This window comes from Brachyhypopomus gauderio, chromosome 5 (genome assembly GCF_052324685.1).
Source record: "Brachyhypopomus gauderio isolate BG-103 chromosome 5, BGAUD_0.2, whole genome shotgun sequence".
NCBI lineage: Eukaryota > Metazoa > Chordata > Actinopteri > Gymnotiformes > Hypopomidae > Brachyhypopomus > Brachyhypopomus gauderio.
The window spans coordinates 15,962,339-15,980,258 of record NC_135215.1 but is presented as its reverse complement, the minus strand read 5'-3'; the positions used below and the strand labels follow the sequence as shown (position 1 = coordinate 15,980,258).

General features: G+C 44.0%; 12 non-coding genes and 3 pseudogenes across 14 annotated transcripts; all 15 read right to left on the bottom strand.

The window, feature by feature from the left end:
- Positions 1-1,243: 1,243 nt before the first annotated feature.
- LOC143514642 (small ribosomal subunit protein uS7-like) lies at positions 1,244-4,723 on the bottom strand (annotated as a pseudogene). Its single transcript, XR_013130932.1, has 5 exons — positions 4,584-4,723; positions 3,759-3,960; positions 2,999-3,127; positions 2,544-2,642; positions 1,244-1,363 (listed from the first exon to the last, which is right to left on the bottom strand). The product of XR_013130932.1 is annotated as a small ribosomal subunit protein uS7-like (transcript).
- On the bottom strand, positions 3,289-3,423 carry LOC143515610 (small nucleolar RNA SNORA3/SNORA45 family). The gene has a single exon (XR_013131175.1). It is a non-coding gene; the product is annotated as a small nucleolar RNA SNORA3/SNORA45 family (small nucleolar RNA).
- On the bottom strand, positions 4,391-4,523 carry LOC143515603 (small nucleolar RNA SNORA3/SNORA45 family). The gene has a single exon (XR_013131169.1). It is a non-coding gene; the product is annotated as a small nucleolar RNA SNORA3/SNORA45 family (small nucleolar RNA).
- A 45-nt stretch (positions 4,724-4,768) lies between the features above and the next one.
- LOC143515596 (small nucleolar RNA SNORA3/SNORA45 family) lies at positions 4,769-4,900 on the bottom strand. Its single transcript, XR_013131162.1, has one exon. It is a non-coding gene; the product is annotated as a small nucleolar RNA SNORA3/SNORA45 family (small nucleolar RNA).
- A 245-nt stretch (positions 4,901-5,145) lies between these two features.
- Positions 5,146-5,277, bottom strand: LOC143515595 (small nucleolar RNA SNORA3/SNORA45 family). The gene has a single exon (XR_013131161.1). It is a non-coding gene; the product is annotated as a small nucleolar RNA SNORA3/SNORA45 family (small nucleolar RNA).
- Positions 5,278-5,522: 245 nt separating this feature from the next.
- LOC143515584 (small nucleolar RNA SNORA3/SNORA45 family) lies at positions 5,523-5,654 on the bottom strand. Its single transcript, XR_013131150.1, has one exon. It is a non-coding gene; the product is annotated as a small nucleolar RNA SNORA3/SNORA45 family (small nucleolar RNA).
- A 2,323-nt stretch (positions 5,655-7,977) lies between these two features.
- LOC143514641 (small ribosomal subunit protein uS7-like) lies at positions 7,978-11,457 on the bottom strand (annotated as a pseudogene). Its single transcript, XR_013130931.1, has 5 exons — positions 11,318-11,457; positions 10,493-10,694; positions 9,733-9,861; positions 9,278-9,376; positions 7,978-8,097 (listed from the first exon to the last, which is right to left on the bottom strand). The product of XR_013130931.1 is annotated as a small ribosomal subunit protein uS7-like (transcript).
- LOC143515609 (small nucleolar RNA SNORA3/SNORA45 family) lies at positions 10,023-10,157 on the bottom strand. The gene has a single exon (XR_013131174.1). It is a non-coding gene; the product is annotated as a small nucleolar RNA SNORA3/SNORA45 family (small nucleolar RNA).
- LOC143515602 (small nucleolar RNA SNORA3/SNORA45 family) lies at positions 11,125-11,257 on the bottom strand. Its single transcript, XR_013131168.1, has one exon. It is a non-coding gene; the product is annotated as a small nucleolar RNA SNORA3/SNORA45 family (small nucleolar RNA).
- A 45-nt stretch (positions 11,458-11,502) lies between the features above and the next one.
- Positions 11,503-11,634, bottom strand: LOC143515594 (small nucleolar RNA SNORA3/SNORA45 family). The gene has a single exon (XR_013131160.1). It is a non-coding gene; the product is annotated as a small nucleolar RNA SNORA3/SNORA45 family (small nucleolar RNA).
- A 245-nt stretch (positions 11,635-11,879) lies between these two features.
- On the bottom strand, positions 11,880-12,011 carry LOC143515593 (small nucleolar RNA SNORA3/SNORA45 family). The gene has a single exon (XR_013131159.1). It is a non-coding gene; the product is annotated as a small nucleolar RNA SNORA3/SNORA45 family (small nucleolar RNA).
- Positions 12,012-12,256: 245 nt separating this feature from the next.
- LOC143515583 (small nucleolar RNA SNORA3/SNORA45 family) lies at positions 12,257-12,388 on the bottom strand. The gene has a single exon (XR_013131149.1). It is a non-coding gene; the product is annotated as a small nucleolar RNA SNORA3/SNORA45 family (small nucleolar RNA).
- A 2,033-nt stretch (positions 12,389-14,421) lies between these two features.
- On the bottom strand, positions 14,422-17,901 carry LOC143514640 (small ribosomal subunit protein uS7-like; annotated as a pseudogene).
- Positions 16,467-16,601, bottom strand: LOC143515608 (small nucleolar RNA SNORA3/SNORA45 family). The gene has a single exon (XR_013131173.1). It is a non-coding gene; the product is annotated as a small nucleolar RNA SNORA3/SNORA45 family (small nucleolar RNA).
- LOC143515601 (small nucleolar RNA SNORA3/SNORA45 family) lies at positions 17,569-17,701 on the bottom strand. The gene has a single exon (XR_013131167.1). It is a non-coding gene; the product is annotated as a small nucleolar RNA SNORA3/SNORA45 family (small nucleolar RNA).
- Positions 17,902-17,920: the final 19 nt, after the last annotated feature.

The following is a 17,920-nucleotide window of genomic DNA, read 5'->3' as shown; positions in this document are numbered from 1 at the left end:
TGACCCAGATAGCATACTGTAGTTGAGACGATCAAAAGGGTTGTCCCTGAATTATATTGTAATCTCAAGATTAAGGAGTGCCATAATCCAAAGAACCAATCTAACCCTTAACCCTAAGCCAACAGATAACAAAAACAGCTCTATTATGTCAAATGCAGTTGAGAAATCCCTGATTTTCTCTCAAGGTGTTTATAAAGTGAAGTGTGCACACATCCAGAAATTAGATGAGATTTATGTCAATTTTCAATGGACAATTCCTTAACCAGGGACAAGGCCAAGGCCTTTGGAAGGTTTCTTTTCTCAAGGGCAGGAAGGTGGAGTTCATGTCTGTGGAGGACTGAACTAACATTGCCTGAGCAGTTGGTGGTGCTGCGTCTGCAGAGGCATGGATAGATCAGCAGAAACAGGACACCGCATGGTCAGGGGTGTGCACACACGCAGGGTGATGCTTCAATGAAGTGGAACAAACGTAATCAATCCAGTCTAGAAGATTCTTACTGGGTTGTATAGCCAGATGAGTGGAATCCAAGACAATGTATGAACGTGCTCAGTTAAATTCCACAGGATTATACATAGCCACTAAATGAACAGCTCCAAAATTTACAACATAGCCAATCTGATCACAATCATGACCTTCGCCAAAGCTGTAAACTGGTAACCCGTTTTTCCACCTTCTGGGGAGTTCAAATGTTGAGGGCTTCAAAAGGCACAGTGGGTTCTATTCCCAGGCCTGAGGCCATGACTGAGGTGTCCTTGAGCAAGGCACCTAACCCCAACTGCTCCCCGGGCTAGGGCTGCCCACCACTCTGGGCACGTGTGCCCTACAGCCCCCTAGTAATCACTAGTGTGTGAGTGTGTTCTCACTGCAGAGATGGGTAAAAAGCAGAGGACAAATTTCAATTGCAGTGAAAAGAAAAAACACAAATGACAAATACGGCACATTTATAAATAAATAAATATCTCAGAATTACGCTAGGTCATTTTTAGAGGCCACTGGAAATGTGAGCCAACATTATATACCAGACCAAGTTACTGGGAATTAACTCTCAAGAGAATAACATACAAGTACTTCAGAACACCTAGAAGGCGTAAGGCATAGCGCTAAAATCTGTGTGCACACCAGTAGTATTTTCCAACGTCCAGATATTTGCAATGCAATGGTGGCTCTATCATGAACCTCAATTCAAACCACACTGTCCACATGAGCAGATCCGGCCCAAGATAAGTGACCAAAACAACCAAATACAGTTTGTTTAAAATTTATTTCATTCTTTTGTAGAAAGCAACAGACATTTTAACGGTTGGACTTGGCTACTCTCTCCAGTTCATCCTTCTTCTTGATGGCGTAAGAGTTTGACGAACCCTGAGGACACAGACATTTCGGAAGATAAGACAACTCAGTGATTCTCCGGGTATTATAAATCTGGAGTGAATCTCTTTCAGAGCTGCTGATTGGTTAAGCAATAAAGCAGCAGCCAATGAATGCAGCACACCAATATGATGAGAGATGCAGCTCGACTCTCTGGACACATCCCAGTTAAGACTGCTAGGAATTCAACCTACTCTATCCAGACAACAAAATACTAAACAAGATGGATGTGGGTGTTGTAAAGAAAATCCCAGTGTCCGAGGTTTTGAACCAGAAAACTGAATTCTACATCGCACTATAAATGTATTTTGCCTCAGGATCATTAGACATCAACGTCACCAGGGGTGCCCATTACGTCGATGGGCATACATGTAGATCGCATGACAAAGTAGTGGATGAATGACAGGCCATCGTCCATCTGCACTAACGGTTGTATATATACACCGCCCCGGTAACAATTTACGTTCGCCACCCCCGTAACAGCCAGAAATATGTGTACTGTCTCTTTAAGGGAGCGAGTTGAGTGCGCGTATGGAATACAGTTTTGTTGTTTTTTTAGCTTTCTGCCATAGACCGACTCAGACCACTGCTTTTTATTTTATTTCTGTAAGTAACGCATTCAATGAGCTTTGGACAACTCACCAGTTCATGTATGAACAGTCAAGTAGTGCTGGAGCCCAGGTTTATTTTGGTCAACCAGCAAATAAACGGACTAAGTGTAATACCACCAGCGCGAGTATGAGTCAGTGATTCACCTCTCCTCTGTGTGCTTCGTGTTTCATTCGCCTGTTCACTGTCCAAGTTCACTTCTATCCGGGACAGAGTGGATATTTAAGGTTGAACTAACTCCGAAAAGCGTTACAAGCATAGAATTAGACTGAATAGATCTGTTTTTATGGATCGGTCACATTGTCACCGATATCCGATCTTTTCCAATATCGGGACCGATACAGATATTAATATCGGAATCGGTGCATCCCTACAAATTACGTTCGCCACACCCATCAACAATTTACACTTGAGGCGAGGTAGATCTTTTTGACTTCGTCATCTTATAAGTAGCTCGCAAGCTGAAATCTTGTGGGCACCCCTGAACTTCACCATGCTGTGTTTTTCTTCTGAACTCTTCAGGATCTCTGGCACATGGTCAGGTTAGCTCTGTGTGTTCTGTTACCTTTGCAGCGTTGATGAGCTCGTCAGCCAAACATTCAGCAATGGTTTTAATGTTCCTGAAGGCAGCCTCTCTTGCCCCCGTACACAGCAGCCAGATGGCCTGAGAGAGAGAGAGAGAGAGACACAGAGAGAGAGAGAACACCCATTAACCTTTCACCACCCTGCGCATTCCTACACTTAACCTCACTTACTAACTGGCTTGCAACTATTTTAATGAGAGGTGTGGGTATATTTGTTTGAATGGAGTAAGTAAATTGGGGCATATTCAATCTCTACAATAATACTTTCACTTGACTTAAGAAAAAAAGCCACATTTTATTTAAATAAAGCTACACACTTAGTTTTATATTTGTTTGAATGCTAAAGAGTAGCCTATTGAATATGGCCTAATTAAGTGTGCATGCACTGGTGATGCTGTATTTAATAAAAGGCAGTGAAGAGTGTGCGTGTGTGTACCTGGTTGACCCTGCGGAGTGGGGACACATCCACAGCCTGTCTCCTTACTGTACCAGCACGTCCGATACGGGTGGAGTCCTCACGGGGGCCACTGTTGATGATGGCATTCACCAGCACCTGCAAGGGGTTCTGCAACACAGCAAAGAAAAACATCAAAATTGGATGAATTCACAATTACAGCCACAGCTGCATTTGTAAAGTCACTTACTACTAAGTTCTACTAATATATATTATATATGGAGTAACGAACCATAAAGCATTCTTAACTTGCTATGTCACAGAGAGAAAAGGTTGTTTTCGGAGCTGGTGATTGGCTAAGCAATGGAAAGCAGCAGCCAATGAATAAGCAGAGAAGGTTTGTTCTGCGAGAACATTAGCACACCAGGACAATGGATTGCATGTGAGGATGTGACTCGAGTCTCGCATCAAATGAGGGAGCGTCCTTTAACAAAGTGAGTTAATAATTTGCATCAACTTGTGAAACAGCAACAGGCCCCATCTGAGGTAATTAAACTGAGAACAGATTTATGGTTGTGTTACATCTTTCCAAAAAATGTCCAGTAAGGAATAATTTGCCAAATATAACACACGAAACCTGTGTTCTTCAGTTTGAACAATATGGTTCTCTTAGAATGTCCTCTAGCCAAAAGCCTGTGTAAATACCCAATTAACATCATTAAAAAAATATATAAAAATATATACTGCATTTAGCATCACCACGCATGTTTGGTCTGGAATGTGCTCCACGAAGGGTTCCGACCTCGCCAGTCAGCAGGTGGATGATCTCGAAGGCGTGTTTGACGATGCGCACGGTCAGGAGCTTCTTGCCGTTGTTACGGCCATGCATCATCATGGAGTTGGCCAGGCGCTCCACAATGGGGCACTGTGCTTTGCGAAAGCGCTTAGCGCCCCCCAGAGTGCGGGAGGTACTTGGCGTACTTCTCCTTAGCGGCAATGTAGTCCTGAGCAAAGGAGGCAAAAATCCAGCTTTATGGGCATGATAATGGATTATTACACACAGTCAAGTCATGTAGTCTGGACATTTTTTCAAAAATGTATTAAGCTCTATTTTCTTCTCACCCACTTTTACCTTTTCATATTTATAGAGTGAACACCTCTCTTACAACCCCAAGCTTTATCTGGACAGACGAGCATAATCTCCAGAGGTGTTAATTCCAGGTTCAGAAAGTAAGTCCTCACCAGGATTTTGCTCAAGCTTGCTAGATTTTCTAATTAGTGCAATCCAGGTAAAATTAGTGGAATCAACGCAATCTAGGAAGCCTGAGCAAAATCCTGGTGAGGACTTTTAATCTCTGAACCTGGAATTGACACCTCTGCTAATCTCTAAGGTCACAATTGCTGAAACGCGCTTAGCTGCTTCAAAGTTATTAGGAATGTTTCAGAGCTGGTGATTGGCTGGGCAACAGAAAGCAGCAGCCAAAGAATAAGCAGAGATGGTTTGATCTGCGAGAACATTAGCACACCAGGACAATGGAGTGTGTGAGGATGTGACTCTAGTCTCGCGTCAAAGGCAAAAAACAGCAAGACAATTTAACTTGCAATGCGTTTCAGAGGCCTCACTCACCTGTAGGGAGATGTCATTGATCTGGACATCATCCGTGCTCCACTTCCCAAACAATTTGATCTCGGGGGTCTCAGCCACCGCTGGTGCGGTCTCCCACTCCGCCATCCTGAGGACAGAGCACCCTCAGAATTAGAGTTCCCCCGGTACCAGAAGGTATTTTAAATGTCGATTTATACCACAGTATTAAGTGTTTCTGAGCTGGTGATTGGCTGGGCAACAGAAGCAGCAGCCAATGAATAAGCAGAGAAGGTTTGTTCTGTGAGAACATTAGCACACCAGGACAACAGAGTGTGTGAGGATGTGACTCTAGTCTCGCGTCAAAGGCAAAAAACAGCAAGACAATTTAACTTGCAATGCGTTTCAGAGGCCTCACTCACCTGTAGGGAGATGTCATTGATCTGGACATCATCCGTGCTCCACTTCCCAAACAATTTGATCTCGGGGGTCTCAGCCACCGCTGGTGCGGTCTCCCACTCCGCCATCCTGAGGACAGAGCACCCTCAGAATTAGAGTTCCCCCGGTACCAGAAGGTATTTTAAATGTCGATTTATACCACAGTATTAAGTGTTTCTGAGCTGGTGATTGGCTGGGCAACAGAAGCAGCAGCCAATGAATAAGCAGAGAAGGTTTGTTCTGTGAGAACATTAGCACACCAGGACAACAGAGTGTGTGAGGATGTGACTCTAGTCTCGCGTCAAAGGCAAAAAACAGCAAGACAATTTAACTTGCAATGCGTTTCAGAGGCCTCACTCACCTGTAGGGAGATGTCATTGATCTGGACATCATCCGTGCTCCACTTCCCAAACAATTTGATCTCGGGGGTCTCAGCCACCGCTGGTGCGGTCTCCCACTCCGCCATCCTGAGGACAGAGCACCCTCAGAATTAGAGTTCCCCCGGTACCAGAAGGTATTTTAAATGTCGATTTATACCACAGTATTAAGTGTTTCTGAGCTGGTGATTGGCTGGGCAACAGAAGCAGCAGCCAATGAATAAGCAGAGAAGGTTTGTTCTGCGAGAACATTAGCACACCAGGACAACAGAGTGTGTGAGGATGTGACTCTAGTCTCGCTTGAGCACAGCTGGTACAGAAAACACCCAAACTTAAAAATGTTTTAAAAATCAGATTGAAGGATTGAGTAAGTTTTTTTAAAGCAATTAAACAAACCTTTCCCTCATCATGCCTCATTATGGAATGAAAAAGAAATCCGCCTTGTTCTTCTATTGATAAATCTAGGAGACGAAATATTGTTGAAAAACGTACCAGTTACGAACACGGGTAAAATTAGTTGCTGAAAACGCATTTGGTTTCGCATGTTAATTTTCGTTGAATTATCAGAACCAAACCGGGAGCGAATTAACTCCCTCACGAAAAAAATCTGCGAATTCGGCAACCAGTCATAAGTCCAATTTATCAGCCGAAAACGGACTAGTTAAGCTCGACTGCTTCGTTTTGTGCACCATGAAATACTGACTAGACGTTTCGAGTAAAACTGGAAGTAATGGACGCAAGCGAGGGACTCCGTGTGCGCCAAAACCCCACACTTTGTGGGCCAGTTAACCAACAGCCTGCTGAACCAACCAAAGCAAACCATTCACATCCACGTCCTTATAAACGTGTCTAAGCGTCCACCAAACACGACACACCGGGCCACAACGCAGCCTCGCCAGACACCCGATCGGAAACCTCTACGTTTGCTAGAAATCTCAAAAGACGAACTTTAATATAATCGTTTCGTCTTTAAATTATATTCGGACACAGACTCGAACAGCTCTCGACAAAACATAAATACACCCAGACGTTTGTAACCCTGCTGGTTAGGTTAGCCATATGTCTAGCGAGCGTGGCCGGACCACACATGGGCTCGGGAGAGAAATAGTATTTTATTAAACAGAGCTCAATTCGTCAGGTCTGCGGATCCGTTTATCTTGCCAGAGAGTTAGAGAAAATGTACCACACGACAATTGTTCGTTCTAGGCTGTTTACATGCTAATTTCAAGCATTATTTCCCCCACTCACTTGTGCGCTGACCCACACCGCACTTCGCAGAGACAGAAAAGGAATTGTCGACGGTGTATCGCGCCTACATGCCCTTCGGCGGAAACGCCATCTTTTACTTCCGTTGCACATATGCTTTATGGGATTGTAGTTTGTCCGCTGATATTCCAAACCAGGGATTCTTAAGGGATCCCGTGCATTAAATTCAGTTATCAGACCCACCGTGAGTCAACCGATGAGTCAACCCACCGATAGATCAGCAGAAACAGGACACCGCATGGTCAGGGGTGTGCACACACGCAGGGTGATGCTTCAATGAAGTGGAACAAACGTAATCAATCCAGTCTAGAAGATTCTTACTGGGTTGTATAGCCAGATGAGTGGAATCCAAGACAATGTATGAACGTGCTCAAAGTTAAATTCCACAGGATTATACATAGCCACTAAATGAACAGCTCCAAAATTTACAACATAGCCAATCTGATCACAATCATGACCTTCGCCAAAGCTGTAAACTGGTAACCCGTTTTTCCACCTTCTGGGGAGTTCAAATGTTGAGGGCTTCAAAAGGCACAGTGGGTTCTATTCCCAGGCCTGAGGCCATGACTGAGGTGTCCTTGAGCAAGGCACCTAACCCCAACTGCTCCCCGGGCTAGGGCTGCCCACCACTCTGGGCACGTGTGCCCTACAGCCCCCTAGTAATCACTAGTGTGTGAGTGTGTTCTCACTGCAGAGATGGGTAAAAAGCAGAGGACAAATTTCAATTGCAGTGAAAAGAAAAAACACAAATGACAAATACGGCACATTTATAAATAAATAAATATCTCAGAATTACGCTAGGTCATTTTTAGAGGCCACTGGAAATGTGAGCCAACATTATATACCAGACCAAGTTACGGAGGTGTCCTTGAGCAAGGCACCTAACCCCAACTGCTCCCCGGGCTAGGGCTGCCCACCACTCTGGGCACGTGTGCCCTACAGCCCCCTAGTAATCACTAGTGTGTGAGTGTGTTCTCACTGCAGAGATGGGTAAAAAGCAGAGGACAAATTTCAATTGCAGTGAAAAGAAAAAACACAAATGACAAATACGGCACATTTATAAATAAATAAATATCTCAGAATTACGCTAGGTCATTTTTAGAGGCCACTGGAAATGTGAGCCAACATTATATACCAGACCAAGTTACTGGGAATTAACTCTCAAGAGAATAACATACAAGTACTTCAGAACACCTAGAAGGCGTAAGGCATAGCGCTAAAATCTGTGTGCACACCAGTAGTATTTTCCAACGTCCAGATATTTGCAATGCAATGGTGGCTCTATCATGAACCTCAATTCAAACCACACTGTCCACATGAGCAGATCCGGCCCAAGATAAGTGACCAAAACAACCAAATACAGTTTGTTTAAAATTTATTTCATTCTTTTGTAGAAAGCAACAGACATTTTAACGGTTGGACTTGGCTACTCTCTCCAGTTCATCCTTCTTCTTGATGGCGTAAGAGTTTGACGAACCCTGAGGACACAGACATTTCGGAAGATAAGACAACTCAGTGATTCTCCGGGTATTATAAATCTGGAGTGAATCTCTTTCAGAGCTGCTGATTGGTTAAGCAATAAAGCAGCAGCCAATGAATGCAGCACACCAATATGATGAGAGATGCAGCTCGACTCTCTGGACACATCCCAGTTAAGACTGCTAGGAATTCAACCTACTCTATCCAGACAACAAAATACTAAACAAGATGGATGTGGGTGTTGTAAAGAAAATCCCAGTGTCCGAGGTTTTGAACCAGAAAACTGAATTCTACATCGCACTATAAATGTATTTTGCCTCAGGATCATTAGACATCAACGTCACCAGGGGTGCCCATTACATCGATGGGCATACATGTAGATCGCATGACAAAGTAGTGGATGAATGACAGGCCATCGTCCATCTGCACTAACGGTTGTATATATACACCGCCCCGGTAACAATTTACGTTCGCCACCCCTGTAACAGCCAGAAATATGTGTACTGTCTCTTTAAGGGAGCGAGTTGAGTGCGCGTATGGAATACAGTTTTGTTGTTTTTTTAGCTTTCTGCCATAGACCGACTCAGACCACTGCTTTTTATTTTATTTCTGTAAGTAACGCATTCAATGAGCTTTGGACAACTCACCAGTTCATGTATGAACAGTCAAGTAGTGCTGGAGCCCAGGTTTATTTTGGTCAACCAGCAAATAAACGGACTAAGTGTAATACCACCAGCGCGAGTATGGGTCAGTGAATCACCTCTCCTCTGTGTGCTTCGTGTTTCATTCGCCTGTTCACTGTCCAAGTTCACTTCTATCCGGGACAGAGTGGATATTTAAGGTTGAACTAACTCCGAAAAGCGTTACAAGCATAGAATTAGACTGAATAGATCTGTTTTTATGGATCGGTCACATTGTCACCGATATCCGATCTTTTCCAATATCGGGACCGATACAGATATTAATATCGGAATCGGTGCATCCCTACAAATTACGTTCGCCACACCCATCAACAATTTACACTTGAGGCGAGGTAGATCTTTTTGACTTCGTCATCTTATAAGTAGCTCGCAAGCTGAAATCTTGTGGGCACCCCTGAACTTCACCATGCTGTGTTTTTCTTCTGAACTCTTCAGGATCTCTGGCACATGGTCAGGTTAGCTCTGTGTGTTCTGTTACCTTTGCAGCGTTGATGAGCTCGTCAGCCAAACATTCAGCAATGGTTTTAATGTTCCTGAAGGCAGCCTCTCTTGCCCCCGTACACAGCAGCCAGATGGCCTGAGAGAGAGAGAGAGAGAGACACAGAGAGAGAGAGAACACCCATTAACCTTTCACCACCCTGCGCATTCCTACACTTAACCTCACTTACTAACTGGCTTGCAACTATTTTAATGAGAGGTGTGGGTATATTTGTTTGAATGGAGTAAGTAAATTGGGGCATATTCAATCTCTACAATAATACTTTCACTTGACTTAAGAAAAAAAGCCACATTTTATTTAAATAAAGCTACACACTTAGTTTTATATTTGTTTGAATGCTAAAGAGTAGCCTATTGAATATGGCCTAATTAAGTGTGCATGCACTGGTGATGCTGTATTTAATAAAAGGCAGTGAAGAGTGTGCGTGTGTGTACCTGGTTGACCCTGCGGAGTGGGGACACATCCACAGCCTGTCTCCTTACTGTACCAGCACGTCCGATACGGGTGGAGTCCTCACGGGGGCCACTGTTGATGATGGCATTCACCAGCACCTGCAAGGGGTTCTGCAACACAGCAAAGAAAAACATCAAAATTGGATGAATTCACAATTACAGCCACAGCTGCATTTGTAAAGTCACTTACTACTAAGTTCTACTAATATATATTATATATGGAGTAACGAACCATAAAGCATTCTTAACTTGCTATGTCACAGAGAGAAAAGGTTGTTTTCGGAGCTGGTGATTGGCTAAGCAATGGAAAGCAGCAGCCAATGAATAAGCAGAGAAGGTTTGTTCTGCGAGAACATTAGCACACCAGGACAATGGATTGCATGTGAGGATGTGACTCGAGTCTCGCATCAAATGAGGGAGCGTCCTTTAACAAAGTGAGTTAATAATTTGCATCAACTTGTGAAACAGCAACAGGCCCCATCTGAGGTAATTAAACTGAGAACAGATTTATGGTTGTGTTACATCTTTCCAAAAAATGTCCAGTAAGGAATAATTTGCCAAATATAACACACGAAACCTGTGTTCTTCAGTTTGAACAATATGGTTCTCTTAGAATGTCCTCTAGCCAAAAGCCTGTGTAAATACCCAATTAACATCATTAAAAAAATATATAAAAATATATACTGCATTTAGCATCACCACGCATGTTTGGTCTGGAATGTGCTCCACGAAGGGTTCCGACCTCGCCAGTCAGCAGGTGGATGATCTCGAAGGCGTGTTTGACGATGCGCACGGTCAGGAGCTTCTTGCCGTTGTTACGGCCATGCATCATCATGGAGTTGGCCAGGCGCTCCACAATGGGGCACTGTGCTTTGCGAAAGCGCTTAGCGCCCCCCAGAGTGCGGGAGGTACTTGGCGTACTTCTCCTTAGCGGCAATGTAGTCCTGAGCAAAGGAGGCAAAAATCCAGCTTTATGGGCATGATAATGGATTATTACACACAGTCAAGTCATGTAGTCTGGACATTTTTTCAAAAATGTATTAAGCTCTATTTTCTTCTCACCCACTTTTACCTTTTCATATTTATAGAGTGAACACCTCTCTTACAACCCCAAGCTTTATCTGGACAGACGAGCATAATCTCCAGAGGTGTTAATTCCAGGTTCAGAAAGTAAGTCCTCACCAGGATTTTGCTCAAGCTTGCTAGATTTTCTAATTAGTGCAATCCAGGTAAAATTAGTGGAATCAACGCAATCTAGGAAGCCTGAGCAAAATCCTGGTGAGGACTTTTAATCTCTGAACCTGGAATTGACACCTCTGCTAATCTCTAAGGTCACAATTGCTGAAACGCGCTTAGCTGCTTCAAAGTTATTAGGAATGTTTCAGAGCTGGTGATTGGCTGGGCAACAGAAAGCAGCAGCCAAAGAATAAGCAGAGATGGTTTGATCTGCGAGAACATTAGCACACCAGGACAATGGAGTGTGTGAGGATGTGACTCTAGTCTCGCGTCAAAGGCAAAAAACAGCAAGACAATTTAACTTGCAATGCGTTTCAGAGGCCTCACTCACCTGTAGGGAGATGTCATTGATCTGGACATCATCCGTGCTCCACTTCCCAAACAATTTGATCTCGGGGGTCTCAGCCACCGCTGGTGCGGTCTCCCACTCCGCCATCCTGAGGACAGAGCACCCTCAGAATTAGAGTTCCCCCGGTACCAGAAGGTATTTTAAATGTCGATTTATACCACAGTATTAAGTGTTTCTGAGCTGGTGATTGGCTGGGCAACAGAAGCAGCAGCCAATGAATAAGCAGAGAAGGTTTGTTCTGTGAGAACATTAGCACACCAGGACAACAGAGTGTGTGAGGATGTGACTCTAGTCTCGCGTCAAAGGCAAAAAACAGCAAGACAATTTAACTTGCAATGCGTTTCAGAGGCCTCACTCACCTGTAGGGAGATGTCATTGATCTGGACATCATCCGTGCTCCACTTCCCAAACAATTTGATCTCGGGGGTCTCAGCCACCGCTGGTGCGGTCTCCCACTCCGCCATCCTGAGGACAGAGCACCCTCAGAATTAGAGTTCCCCCGGTACCAGAAGGTATTTTAAATGTCGATTTATACCACAGTATTAAGTGTTTCTGAGCTGGTGATTGGCTGGGCAACAGAAGCAGCAGCCAATGAATAAGCAGAGAAGGTTTGTTCTGTGAGAACATTAGCACACCAGGACAACAGAGTGTGTGAGGATGTGACTCTAGTCTCGCGTCAAAGGCAAAAAACAGCAAGACAATTTAACTTGCAATGCGTTTCAGAGGCCTCACTCACCTGTAGGGAGATGTCATTGATCTGGACATCATCCGTGCTCCACTTCCCAAACAATTTGATCTCGGGGGTCTCAGCCACCGCTGGTGCGGTCTCCCACTCCGCCATCCTGAGGACAGAGCACCCTCAGAATTAGAGTTCCCCCGGTACCAGAAGGTATTTTAAATGTCGATTTATACCACAGTATTAAGTGTTTCTGAGCTGGTGATTGGCTGGGCAACAGAAGCAGCAGCCAATGAATAAGCAGAGAAGGTTTGTTCTGCGAGAACATTAGCACACCAGGACAACAGAGTGTGTGAGGATGTGACTCTAGTCTCGCTTGAGCACAGCTGGTACAGAAAACACCCAAACTTAAAAATGTTTTAAAAATCAGATTGAAGGATTGAGTAAGTTTTTTTAAAGCAATTAAACAAACCTTTCCCTCATCATGCCTCATTATGGAATGAAAAAGAAATCCGCCTTGTTCTTCTATTGATAAATCTAGGAGACGAAATATTGTTGAAAAACGTACCAGTTACGAACACGGGTAAAATTAGTTGCTGAAAACGCATTTGGTTTCGCATGTTAATTTTCGTTGAATTATCAGAACCAAACCGGGAGCGAATTAACTCCCTCACGAAAAAAATCTGCGAATTCGGCAACCAGTCATAAGTCCAATTTATCAGCCGAAAACGGACTAGTTAAGCTCGACTGCTTCGTTTTGTGCACCATGAAATACTGACTAGACGTTTCGAGTAAAACTGGAAGTAATGGACGCAAGCGAGGGACTCCGTGTGCGCCAAAACCCCACACTTTGTGGGCCAGTTAACCAACAGCCTGCTGAACCAACCAAAGCAAACCATTCACATCCACGTCCTTATAAACGTGTCTAAGCGTCCACCAAACACGACACACCGGGCCACAACGCAGCCTCGCCAGACACCCGATCGGAAACCTCTACGTTTGCTAGAAATCTCAAAAGACGAACTTTAATATAATCGTTTCGTCTTTAAATTATATTCGGACACAGACTCGAACAGCTCTCGACAAAACATAAATACACCCAGACGTTTGTAACCCTGCTGGTTAGGTTAGCCATATGTCTAGCGAGCGTGGCCGGACCACACATGGGCTCGGGAGAGAAATAGTATTTTATTAAACAGAGCTCAATTCGTCAGGTCTGCGGATCCGTTTATCTTGCCAGAGAGTTAGAGAAAATGTACCACACGACAATTGTTCGTTCTAGGCTGTTTACATGCTAATTTCAAGCATTATTTCCCCCACTCACTTGTGCGCTGACCCACACCGCACTTCGCAGAGACAGAAAAGGAATTGTCGACGGTGTATCGCGCCTACATGCCCTTCGGCGGAAACGCCATCTTTTACTTCCGTTGCACATATGCTTTATGGGATTGTAGTTTGTCCGCTGATATTCCAAACCAGGGATTCTTAAGGGATCCCGTGCATTAAATTCAGTTATCAGACCCACCGTGAGTCAACCGATGAGTCAACCCACCGATAGATCAGCAGAAACAGGACACCGCATGGTCAGGGGTGTGCACACACGCAGGGTGATGCTTCAATGAAGTGGAACAAACGTAATCAATCCAGTCTAGAAGATTCTTACTGGGTTGTATAGCCAGATGAGTGGAATCCAAGACAATGTATGAACGTGCTCAAAGTTAAATTCCACAGGATTATACATAGCCACTAAATGAACAGCTCCAAAATTTACAACATAGCCAATCTGATCACAATCATGACCTTCGCCAAAGCTGTAAACTGGTAACCCGTTTTTCCACCTTCTGGGGAGTTCAAATGTTGAGGGCTTCAAAAGGCACAGTGGGTTCTATTCCCAGGCCTGAGGCCATGACTGAGGTGTCCTTGAGCAAGGCACCTAACCCCAACTGCTCCCCGGGCTAGGGCTGCCCACCACTCTGGGCACGTGTGCCCTACAGCCCCCTAGTAATCACTAGTGTGTGAGTGTGTTCTCACTGCAGAGATGGGTAAAAAGCAGAGGACAAATTTCAATTGCAGTGAAAAGAAAAAACACAAATGACAAATACGGCACATTTATAAATAAATAAATATCTCAGAATTACGCTAGGTCATTTTTAGAGGCCACTGGAAATGTGAGCCAACATTATATACCAGACCAAGTTACTGGGAATTAACTCTCAAGAGAATAACATACAAGTACTTCAGAACACCTAGAAGGCGTAAGGCATAGCGCTAAAATCTGTGTGCACACCAGTAGTATTTTCCAACGTCCAGATATTTGCAATGCAATGGTGGCTCTATCATGAACCTCAATTCAAACCACACTGTCCACATGAGCAGATCCGGCCCAAGATAAGTGACCAAAACAACCAAATACAGTTTGTTTAAAATTTATTTCATTCTTTTGTAGAAAGCAACAGACATTTTAACGGTTGGACTTGGCTACTCTCTCCAGTTCATCCTTCTTCTTGATGGCGTAAGAGTTTGACGAACCCTGAGGACACAGACATTTCGGAAGATAAGACAACTCAGTGATTCTCCGGGTATTATAAATCTGGAGTGAATCTCTTTCAGAGCTGCTGATTGGTTAAGCAATAAAGCAGCAGCCAATGAATGCAGCACACCAATATGATGAGAGATGCAGCTCGACTCTCTGGACACATCCCAGTTAAGACTGCTAGGAATTCAACCTACTCTATCCAGACAACAAAATACTAAACAAGATGGATGTGGGTGTTGTAAAGAAAATCCCAGTGTCCGAGGTTTTGAACCAGAAAACTGAATTCTACATCGCACTATAAATGTATTTTGCCTCAGGATCATTAGACATCAACGTCACCAGGGGTGCCCATTACATCGATGGGCATACATGTAGATCGCATGACAAAGTAGTGGATGAATGACAGGCCATCGTCCATCTGCACTAACGGTTGTATATATACACCGCCCCGGTAACAATTTACGTTCGCCACCCCTGTAACAGCCAGAAATATGTGTACTGTCTCTTTAAGGGAGCGAGTTGAGTGCGCGTATGGAATACAGTTTTGTTGTTTTTTTAGCTTTCTGCCATAGACCGACTCAGACCACTGCTTTTTATTTTATTTCTGTAAGTAACGCATTCAATGAGCTTTGGACAACTCACCAGTTCATGTATGAACAGTCAAGTAGTGCTGGAGCCCAGGTTTATTTTGGTCAACCAGCAAATAAACGGACTAAGTGTAATACCACCAGCGCGAGTATGGGTCAGTGAATCACCTCTCCTCTGTGTGCTTCGTGTTTCATTCGCCTGTTCACTGTCCAAGTTCACTTCTATCCGGGACAGAGTGGATATTTAAGGTTGAACTAACTCCGAAAAGCGTTACAAGCATAGAATTAGACTGAATAGATCTGTTTTTATGGATCGGTCACATTGTCACCGATATCCGATCTTTTCCAATATCGGGACCGATACAGATATTAATATCGGAATCGGTGCATCCCTACAAATTACGTTCGCCACACCCATCAACAATTTACACTTGAGGCGAGGTAGATCTTTTTGACTTCGTCATCTTATAAGTAGCTCGCAAGCTGAAATCTTGTGGGCACCCCTGAACTTCACCATGCTGTGTTTTTCTTCTGAACTCTTCAGGATCTCTGGCACATGGTCAGGTTAGCTCTGTGTGTTCTGTTACCTTTGCAGCGTTGATGAGCTCGTCAGCCAAACATTCAGCAATGGTTTTAATGTTCCTGAAGGCAGCCTCTCTTGCCCCCGTACACAGCAGCCAGATGGCCTGAGAGAGAGAGAGAGAGAGACACAGAGAGAGAGAGAACACCCATTAACCTTTCACCACCCTGCGCATTCCTACACTTAACCTCACTTACTAACTGGCTTGCAACTATTTTAATGAGAGGTGTGGGTATATTTGTTTGAATGGAGTAAGTAAATTGGGGCATATTCAATCTCTACAATAATACTTTCACTTGACTTAAGAAAAAAAGCCACATTTTATTTAAATAAAGCTACACACTTAGTTTTATATTTGTTTGAATGCTAAAGAGTAGCCTATTGAATATGGCCTAATTAAGTGTGCATGCACTGGTGATGCTGTATTTAATAAAAGGCAGTGAAGAGTGTGCGTGTGTGTACCTGGTTGACCCTGCGGAGTGGGGACACATCCACAGCCTGTCTCCTTACTGTACCAGCACGTCCGATACGGGTGGAGTCCTCACGGGGGCCACTGTTGATGATGGCATTCACCAGCACCTGCAAGGGGTTCTGCAACACAGCAAAGAAAAACATCAAAATTGGATGAATTCACAATTACAGCCACAGCTGCATTTGTAAAGTCACTTACTACTAAGTTCTACTAATATATATTATATATGGAGTAACGAACCATAAAGCATTCTTAACTTGCTATGTCACAGAGAGAAAAGGTTGTTTTCGGAGCTGGTGATTGGCTAAGCAATGGAAAGCAGCAGCCAATGAATAAGCAGAGAAGGTTTGTTCTGCGAGAACATTAGCACACCAGGACAATGGATTGCATGTGAGGATGTGACTCGAGTCTCGCATCAAATGAGGGAGCGTCCTTTAACAAAGTGAGTTAATAATTTGCATCAACTTGTGAAACAGCAACAGGCCCCATCTGAGGTAATTAAACTGAGAACAGATTTATGGTTGTGTTACATCTTTCCAAAAAATGTCCAGTAAGGAATAATTTGCCAAATATAACACACGAAACCTGTGTTCTTCAGTTTGAACAATATGGTTCTCTTAGAATGTCCTCTAGCCAAAAGCCTGTGTAAATACCCAATTAACATCATTAAAAAAATATATAAAAATATATACTGCATTTAGCATCACCACGCATGTTTGGTCTGGAATGTGCTCCACGAAGGGTTCCGACCTCGCCAGTCAGCAGGTGGATGATCTCGAAGGCGTGTTTGACGATGCGCACGGTCAGGAGCTTCTTGCCGTTGTTACGGCCATGCATCATCATGGAGTTGGCCAGGCGCTCCACAATGGGGCACTGTGCTTTGCGAAAGCGCTTAGCGCCCCCCAGAGTGCGGGAGGTACTTGGCGTACTTCTCCTTAGCGGCAATGTAGTCCTGAGCAAAGGAGGCAAAAATCCAGCTTTATGGGCATGATAATGGATTATTACACACAGTCAAGTCATGTAGTCTGGACATTTTTTCAAAAATGTATTAAGCTCTATTTTCTTCTCACCCACTTTTACCTTTTCATATTTATAGAGTGAACACCTCTCTTACAACCCCAAGCTTTATCTGGACAGACGAGCATAATCTCCAGAGGTGTTAATTCCAGGTTCAGAAAGTAAGTCCTCACCAGGATTTTGCTCAAGCTTGCTAGATTTTCTAATTAGTGCAATCCAGGTAAAATTAGTGGAATCAACGCAATCTAGGAAGCCTGAGCAAAATCCTGGTGAGGACTTTTAATCTCTGAACCTGGAATTGACACCTCTGCTAATCTCTAAGGTCACAATTGCTGAAACGCGCTTAGCTGCTTCAAAGTTATTAGGAATGTTTCAGAGCTGGTGATTGGCTGGGCAACAGAAAGCAGCAGCCAAAGAATAAGCAGAGATGGTTTGATCTGCGAGAACATTAGCACACCAGGACAATGGAGTGTGTGAGGATGTGACTCTAGTCTCGCGTCAAAGGCAAAAAACAGCAAGACAATTTAACTTGCAATGCGTTTCAGAGGCCTCACTCACCTGTAGGGAGATGTCATTGATCTGGACATCATCCGTGCTCCACTTCCCAAACAATTTGATCTCGGGGGTCTCAGCCACCGCTGGTGCGGTCTCCCACTCCGCCATCCTGAGGACAGAGCACCCTCAGAATTAGAGTTCCCCCGGTACCAGAAGGTATTT